Source organism: Mastomys coucha, unplaced genomic scaffold (genome assembly GCF_008632895.1).
Source record: "Mastomys coucha isolate ucsf_1 unplaced genomic scaffold, UCSF_Mcou_1 pScaffold23, whole genome shotgun sequence".
In the NCBI taxonomy this organism is placed as follows: domain Eukaryota; kingdom Metazoa; phylum Chordata; class Mammalia; order Rodentia; family Muridae; genus Mastomys; species Mastomys coucha.
The window spans coordinates 67234301-67243916 of record NW_022196906.1 but is presented as its reverse complement, the minus strand read 5'-3'; the positions used below and the strand labels follow the sequence as shown (position 1 = coordinate 67243916).

At 35.8% G+C, this 9616-nt stretch overlaps 1 protein-coding gene across 4 annotated transcripts in view; it reads right to left on the bottom strand.

The window, feature by feature from the left end:
• The window catches only part of Rfx7 (regulatory factor X7), an 89120-nt gene that overhangs the window by 38063 nt on the left and 41441 nt on the right, over positions 1-9616 (bottom strand). The gene's annotated exons all lie outside the window — the stretch shown is intronic.

Here is a 9616-nt window from a genome sequence, read left to right as displayed (position 1 = left end):
GATAATTTGGAAAAGCATTCATCTCAGAGAAAGAGTAACATAAAGTCCTCTTCTTCAAACTTGATACAGATTGCTGCCTTTTCTAAGTTCCCACAACATGTGGTTTTGGAGTCTGCTTAACTCTACTCTTCACAGTGAATTCCACATTAATCCTCTACTGAGAGCACAAACATTTTTTTCCCATAGTCTTCAGTATCTTTGTTTTCACTGTCACAGTAGTCTACGTTTTTAGCTTTTTCTTTCACTACCATCAACAAAAAAAGTTCACTTACTCAGAATATATGTTTTGGGTTTTGCTGTGTTTCACAAATTTTGCAAGAGAATTATCTGGCTATGCTGTGTTTTGTACATTATACAGTACTTGAATACATCACAATACTGATGAGCACCACAATTTCTTTTTGCTCCTACAGACCTAAGACAATACTTATCTAACTAACTGGCTTTCCTGCTTCCAACCTTTCCCTTCTTTAATTTATTAAATTTGGTTCCTTATATTATTTTATTAAATACTATAGTTCTCATTCAACCCCCAAAGTGCCTATCATCCTGAACCTAGTGAGGCTACACTGTAAAAATAAAACATACATAATATTATGGATATAAATTGAGAACAAAAGCTAAAATCACAATCTTTGATCATTAAGAAAAGATATATCTCAGAAGCTAGAGAGTGGTCCAGTAGTTAAGAACAGTGACTACGTTCCAGAGGGCTTGAGTTCAATTCCCAGCAACCACATAGTGGTTCGCAACCATGTGTAATGAGATTTGATGCCCTCTCCTAGTGTGTGTCTTCTAGTGTAGCTACAGTGTACTCTTATATATAAAATAAATGAATATCTTTTGAAAAAAACAAAACAAAACTTTTCTTTCCTACTTTAAGCAATAAAAACTTGTAAATGCTCTATTATTTCTTTATTTGCAATTGGTGTTTAGCACACAAAAGGAATACAGAATAATATTAAAAACTGGTCATATCAAACTCTATGAAGAAAATGGAAACAAAATGACCCAAGTGTGTATTAATGGCATTTGACTTCAGTCTGAGATCGCCACAGTTTTCTGGTTTTAGATATTTGTGTCACTCACTGCCAAATGTTGGCTTCCAAAACAATGACGGTTGACTCATGGAAAGACTCTTATCCTAGATTATCAAGGCAAGAGTATAATGTGGCAAGCATGTTAAACATCATATTATTTAATATACTTTGTGCAAATTTAAATGTGAAGATAATCATTTTAAGATGCACTAGTTGTTAAAAGCCACATTGGCTAAATTTATGAAGTAAAGGATAATGGTGGTCCATTTTCACAGCAGTAGAGAAAAAACTGACGGTATACACTTAAGAACTGTGTATGTTTCTGAGATAGGATCTTACTAAGTAAAGAGATCAGCTTGCTTCTACCTTAAGAACCTTATTCTAAGTCAGTGTTCTCAACATTACTAATACTCTGACTCTAGTACAGTTCCTCATGTTGTGATGACCCAACCATAGAATTATTTTTATTGCTACTTCATAACTGTAATGTTGCTACTGTTGTGAATTGTAATATAGATATCTGATATGCAGGTTATCTGACATGTGACCCCTGTGGGAGTTGAGACCCACACAGACTGAGAACCACTGCTCTAAGTAAAAGAAACCATCCACAAGAGACTCAGGCAAGTTATTGACTGCCCCCACCCCCCAGAGGCTGTGAGGAGAATGCAGTAACTGTTTAATGGGCAGCATCATATACTTAAAATAAAAATCTTACAAAAAACACACCAATCATAATTTTTAACAGGGTTGAGCAGATGTGTCTTCATATTTAATAGACCTTAACCAAACTTTAAAAGATCACATTTTAGAAACAATAACCCACACCAACATCCCTTTATCCCTAGGCTTAAGTTTTCACTTTTAAAAAGATGTTCTTAAAACAAAGCTATGAAAATGCTTTCAAGTTAAGGTGAGTCTCACATATTACCTAGTTGAATAGACTGGGTAATAACTGATAGAAAACAATATGAAAAGAGGAAAAGGGTTCCTGCTTATAATCATAAAAGCTTTTATCCATTCATACTTAGTAGTTAACTTACATTGAAATTTAATAAGAATGGAGTTGCCATCCCATAGTTAAAAACTCTGACCCAGAATTGTTGCTGTCTAAAAGAACTGCAGGAACAAAAATGGAGAAGAGCCTGAGGAAAAGGAGGTCCAGTGACCCAGCCAACTTGGGATCCATCTCAAAGGGAGGCTCCAATGCCTGACTAACACTATTATGCTATGGTTTGCTTATAGACAAGAGAGAAGCATGGCGCCCCCCCTTCCCCAGAGGCCCAACAAGCAGCTGACTGAGACAGAAGCAGATACTTACACCTAACCAATGGACAGAAGCTGGGGACCCCTGTAGTAGTTGAATTAGGGAAAGGCTGGAAGAAGTTGAGGATTGAGAGCGACCCCATAGGAACATCAGCAGTCTTAACTAACCCAGACACTGAGCTACCAAGCAGGCAGCATACATACACTAGCTGGTCCGGTGCTCCCTGCACCCCAGCCCCTATACACAGCAGAGGACTGCCTGGTCTGGCCTCAGTGAGAGATGATGCACCTAACCCTCGAGAGACTTGAGGCTTCAGTGAGTGGGGAGGCTTAGCAGGGCAGCAGGGGAGAGGGCAGTGGGGAGGGTGGGATGGGGGAAATGACGACATCTTCTTGGATATATGGGGCAGGAGGAATGGAATGAAGAACTGTGGGAGGGTAGACTGGGAGGGGGTAATGACTGCCTCTCCCTTGGGAGGCAGAGGCAGGCAGATTTCTGAGTTCGAGGCCAGCCTGGTCTACAGAGTGAGTTCCAGGATAGCCAGGGTTATATAGAAAAACCCTGTCTGGAAAAAAAAAGAAGAAGAAGAAGGAAAAAAGGAGCTTTCATCTGATTTTTTGCTGTTATCATGGACTCTAACCCTATGTAAAAATGAAAACAAAACAAAAGCAAGAAACTCCTTTCAATTTACTCCAACCATGTATCAAGAAATTGTAGAGCTAGGAATCCCAAGGTGCTGCAATGTGAATGCTAGCAAATTCATATTCCAAGATAGGACTCTAATGGGATTCTAAGTGGATTCTGTGAAAGTTCTATATCTAACGATGAATAGATTTTAGTAAGAAAGAAAAAAATTAGAGCGATTGTTGAGGACATTCCCCGTACTTGAGGAAAGCTCACATTTATGAATGTAGTCTCAAATATATTTTGGGTTTTTCATTAGTTTTATTTGTTTATCTGTTTAATTCTTTAAAAAAGTTGGGTAAGTTAATAAAAAATTAAAAGAAAATTATAGGAAAGAAACAAGCAACATGGAATTTTTAAGGACTAAATAAAACATCACAGAAAATTAGAAAGTCTTTACTATTACCCTGCTGTTATATCACAAAATAAACCTTATCTTCCAACCACAAACATTTATTTAAAGCCAAATTATTTTTATTTAGATACTCTAAAATGTAGATTTAGGGTTAGCTAAGTCTGAGTTAGCGTGCTGACCTTGGTTAGCATTTAGCATTCAGTATAGAATGCTTCCACCAACAGAGAAGAAAAGGCACTTTGTCAAATGGGCCACACTGTACATATATTTCTTTAATGATATATACATTGGTAAGAACAGGAAACACTACAGTGAGCTACTTAAACTTTCTGTTAGAAGTATGTAATCTCTTTTAGAGTATCAGTCTGGTTCTCATAAAGCATGTTCTTTGTTTTTTGTTTTTGTTTTTTTTTTGTTTTTTTGAAACAGGATTTCTCTGTTTAGCCCTGGCTGACCTGGAACTCACTCTGTAGACCAGGCTGGCCTCAAACTCAGAAATCCGCCTGCCTCTGCCTCCCAAGTGCTGGGATTAAAGGCGTGCACCACCACCGCCCGGCTTAGAAAGCATGTTCTTATCGTGTAGTGTTCCAGATCACTTTTAGTCCATCTAGCAATTTAGAACAATAAGTTGATTCTCTCCTCATTTAAAATAATCATGAAACACACATAAAAGTTTCAAATTTAAATAAAATCATTCATGCATCCAGAGTTAAGTATTTAGCATATTCTAGGTACTATTTATACTTTAGTCAAACAAAACTAGACAATAAACAAAATTATATACATGATGAAGATAAATGCTGTAAGCAAAAAAATATGTTGAGAAGAATAATTTTTAAAAAAAAATCATTTATTTTATATATATATGAGTACATAGTAGCTGTCTTCACATACATCAGAAGAGGGCATCATATCCTATTACAGATGGTTGTAAGCTACCATGTGGTTGCTAGGAATTGAACTAAGACCTCTGGAAGAGTAGTCACTGCTTTTTAACTGCTAAGTCACCTCTCTAGCCAGGTAAGAATAATTTATAACAGTGATCTTGACACAAAGGAAAAAGGCAAATGCTTTGTACAATGGCTGACTCACAACAGAGATTCCCACAAGACATCATTACTCTTTGTTACATTCAATTTTGTTATATTTTGCTTTTTATTGACTGGTTATTGTGATGGCTAGGCAGGAGCAATGACAAAAGGTAGTACATTACTAAGACAAAAATAAAGGCTTTCTTCCCACTTTCTATTCTCATAGATAATTATGGTTTCCCCAACCCTATAAAGAATGACTCTTGGAAGAACTCTGCCCACAAAGAATCTAATACAAAAGCCAATGTCAGACATTGCAGTACAAATAAAGAACACTTAGGAAGAATCTCTTTGCTGAGGATGTAAAGCATGGTGGGGTCTGAGAAGACTTGAGAGCACCTATTGTTTCTGGAAGAGAACTCTGGTACAACTGCTGACAAGTAGGAAGAAGATGGGCTTAGAGGAAAACAGTTTTTTTTCCCCTGTGAACTCTTCATTTTTGAGATAGGAAAATCAATTTAAGAATCTTTGATGAATTGAAAGGGATTAAAGTATTATTCATTAATAATATTTAAGTAGGCAGAAAGTATTAGGCCTCTCTATAAAATTATTGTATTTACAGGGCTGGACAGTTAAGAGTACTGGCTGCTCTTACAAAGGACCCAGATTTGGTTCCCATCAGTCACATGTTGGCTTACCAATCCTGTAACTCGAGCTCCAGGGAATCCAACATCTTCTCCTAGTTTCTCCAGGCACCATATATACACAATGTCTTTACATATTTGCAGACAAACATTCATATACATAAAATAAAAATATAATCACTATATTTAGTTGGTAAACAATGAGTCTACAGGACAAAAGATCAATATAAATATGGGCAGTAAAGCACTGGATAACAAAAAAATTTAATTACTACCCACAACAGTATCTAAAACTTTAAAAATTTTAGTATTTAAAAAAGAATCCGTATGAAATTTACAGAGAAAACTTCAAAGGTATATTGAAGAGAAAATATGGAAGTTTCAACTATAACAGTGAAAACCTCATCTCATAGAGGAAGACTGTGATAGTCACTGCAGTCCCAATAAAAAATATCAATAACTTTTTTCTAAAAATAGAAATTGACAAAGTAATTCTAAAACTTCAATGGAAATGACAAAAAAAAGAGTTGTTTATAGAACTATTTTCCAGATCTCATATAAGTGATAGTAGACGAGACATTGATGGGGAGAGGAAGAGAGTCTAGAAAAAGACCTTTACATTGTGATTTTTGATAAGCTAGAGGATTCTTAATGAATGGTGCTGGGAACGGATACTCATTTACCTGAAGCCAAAAACAGATTCAAAATAAAAATGATTCAAAGATAAAAATGCTAAAGTATACAATTTTACAAGTAAATATGTTAAATTATTATGAGAATTCTGAAATAGGAAAAGTAAGGTTAAGATGTTGACAAGGCTACGTGGTAGTGTCACTGGCCTTTAATTCCAACACTTGGTAGACAGAGACACAGATATGCATCTCTGAGTTCGAGGCCAGCATGTTTTACAGACAGAGTTCCAGGACAGCCAGAGCTGCAGAGAAACCCTGTTTCAAGCAACAATAAAACAAAACAAAAGAAAACCAAACTCAAACACAAACCAACCAAAAGAGATGTTTGCAATGCTTCTTTAAAACATTCACAAAATGACACAAAACAGTCTAAGAGAGCTGTAGTGTGCACCTGACAACTGATCAAAGGAAAACAATACAAAAAAGAAGTACTTATGTTAGTAGAAACACCTGAACTTTCATCAATAACTATCAAAGTCCCTATTATTTTTGCTTGAGTCTATTACCATGACCCCATTTCATCTGGTTTGATAGTAAAACTATCAAAATGAGGCTGACTGTGTCTAAATGAAGCAGGAGGGAAGAGTCAGATGCACATGGCTATGGTTTATAGGAAGCTTAACTCTAGGGTCAAGTAACTGCCCCCTGGACTGCCTCAGACAGTTCCTTAAGTTGTACAAACCCTCTCTCTAACAAGTAGGAAAAAGAATCTGACTATGGCTAGGAAATAATACCTAGGGGAGACTACTCTAAAGATATAGTTTTCCCAATGGGACCTTTGGGACATCACAACCACTTAAAAGCTCATGCGTTTGGACTGCATCAAAAGCAGGTGACTATTTAAAAAAAAAAATTACAGAATAGATCATGTGTGGAAAGCATGATATTATATAATCAAGAGATGCTAATCATCCATGTTAGTCAAAGAAGGGTCTAATCCCTCCAGGGAATCTCTCCTTTACCCTTTGTAACTAAAAGTCTTGTAAAAACAGGAGCTCCTGAGCATGTGCTTTCTGAAGCCCATTCCACTCTGCAGCATGTGCTTGGCTTTCATTCTCACTAACTCTGTGGCATTCATTACTGCTTCTCTGTGTTTTGCTCAGTTCTTTGAGACACAAAGAACTGAACATTGCCTCATGAAAGATCTCCAAGACTCTTTCTAGTGACATAAGGAAAAACTGAGTACAAGTCAGATAACAGAAATTAATTAATTAATCAATAAACAGCATTTTTAATAGTCTAGGTTGTCTTCGAACTTACAATCTTCCTGTTTCAGTTCCTGAGTAATAGATTTGGAAATTTTAATAGAGAAACCAGAGTAGAGAGAAAGACAATCAGAGAAAAAAAAAGTTATTGAGACCAGAATAACACTAGTGATTTCAATTTATGTTATCTTCAAAATTTTAAAAGAGGGGTGAAAAAATCTAAGGAACAGAAAAGTATTTGAAGAGATAATGCCTGAAACCTTCCCCAAATTAACTAATCTACTGAAGATAAATTCTATAAAGGCCCAGTCAGATGATACAAAGTAATACATAGCCATACACACAACAGTCAAACAGCTGAGAGCCAGTGTTTGTGGGCAAGTTAACAAGTAAGAGACACAATGAATAAAAAGAATTTTGATAGCAATTAAGAGGAAAAGAACTCATCACATTCAGGAAGACAATGATGGACTAAATGCTAACTTCACATCATAAATAACAAAGACTGGAAGGCTACAAAACATTCATAGCAATAAAAATGTTAAGCAATAATTCTATTCCCAGTAAAATTATCCTTTAAAACTCAAAGCAAAAAGGAGATATTATACCAAATGACTTATTCTTTAATTTTAAAAATAAAGTACACTTTAAAAATAGTTAACATTTACCATCACTTCAACAAAATTCTTTAATGCTCTACTGGATTTCTGAGTAGCCTAACTCGTTTTCTACTTCCATTCTGCTCCCCTTATCTGTATAGCACATTATATATACATGTATATTTATGTATACATATGTATATACGTATATACACACACACATATATACATATATATATGTATGTATGTATATATATGTATGTGTGTGTATTTGTGTGTGTGTGTTTATAAAAAAATTATTTATTTGAGGGGGTTGGTTATTTGAGATAGGGTCTTCCTATATGGCCTGGTTATTCTAGAACTCTTTATGTAGACTAAATTGGCTTTGAACTTGTAGAGATCCTTCTGTCTCTGCCTCCTGAGTACTTGGATTAAAGATATGTGCCACTATGCCTGGCTCAGGAATATACTTTTTAAAAGTCTGAACACTGTGCTCTGTTAAAAGCCTTCTACTTGGCTTACAATGAACTTAGGATAATGCCTCCCTCCTGTCATAGCTGAGTACCCCAGACATTACCTACTCCCTATCCTACTTCTTACTCTAATTCCACCATCATTCCCCTCCCTTCCATAAGTTTTTGCTTACTGAAATTATATCTTTCAAATATTCCAAGCTCATTACTAATTTTGAATTTGTATGTTCTCCTTTGTCTACAAATGTACAGGCCACTGCACATTTATTTATTTATCACTGTTTGTTTATTATTTGTTTGTATGCATGCCACAGCATGCTTACGGAGCTGGTTCTCTTTTTATTTGGGTTCTGAGGATAGAACTCAGGTTGCTAGGGTAGAGTACCAAGTGCTTTTTTATCCACTGAGCCACTTGCAAGACCATGGTTGGCTTCTCAGGTCTGCTTAGCTATCACGATTTCAAAGAGGCCTTTCTTGATCACATCCACTTAAGTTTACTCTGGTCACTATCATTTATTTGCTTCAATGTGCCTTTTTCAAATTTTATAATGGCATGTATCAATATCTGATATTTCAAACTCATCTGTTTAATGTGAAACCTTTTGTTTTTATTTAGTATTTTGTAATAGATATTACTTATCTTTTCCCTATTTTCTCCATGATGAAAAAAACATGAATAATCCTCCAAAGTATGTATGCCCTATGGATACCTAAATCTAAGAGTATCAGTTATTTTAGTTGTAAAAAGGAAGCAAAAAGATTGCCTATTCCAGAGGATTATTTTAAGACAAAAAGAAGTAGAAGGGTAAAGGAAGAAAGGAAAAGGAAATCAGTGACTGAAAACAGGAAGTGAAAGATACAGGTAAAAACTTCCCTACAAAGTCATCTTTCAGCCATTAAGTTAGAAATATATAGAATTGATAGAATTTTCTCCCTATGAACAACTGTTATTTATTCACTTTTCAAGAAATTACTATGTTAACAATAACAGCAAAAAACCCCAGTAAGATATATACTTAGTACACCACCAGATACCTCAAGCCATCCAAACCCCACAGGATTAGGATAGGAGAAGGTTCTGAAACGACAAGGAAAGGGAATTTGCTATCTTGACAATAAAGCTGTTGGATGCTCAGGTGCATAGGGTGTAGCTTAGGCTCTTGGGAAAACAGATAGTATTAATAACTCTTATCCCAGTAGTTGGACATGTATGAGTGTGTGTGTTGGGGTGGGGAGATAGGCTATCTCACTGGGTAGCCTATGCTGGTTTTCAAACCTGAAGCCATCTTGCCTTCATCTCTGTGAGTGTTGGGATTTTGAGACAGGTTAAGATGGATTGATTTTCCCTATACATTCAAAAGACCTGAAGGCTGGAGAGATGGTTCGGTAGTCATAAACTCTTGAAGAGGACCTGAATTTGGTTCTTAATACTCATATCAGGGTATTACTCAATCCCCTGTAACCATAGCCTCAGAGAACCCAACAGTCTCTCCTGGTCTGCAGGTAACTGCACATACGTAGCAACCACTCATACATACACATAAATAAAAATAAAACAATAGCTTTACAAAACCTAAGGAACTACTAATATAAAACTATTATTGTGGCTTAAATTCTTTTTTTTTT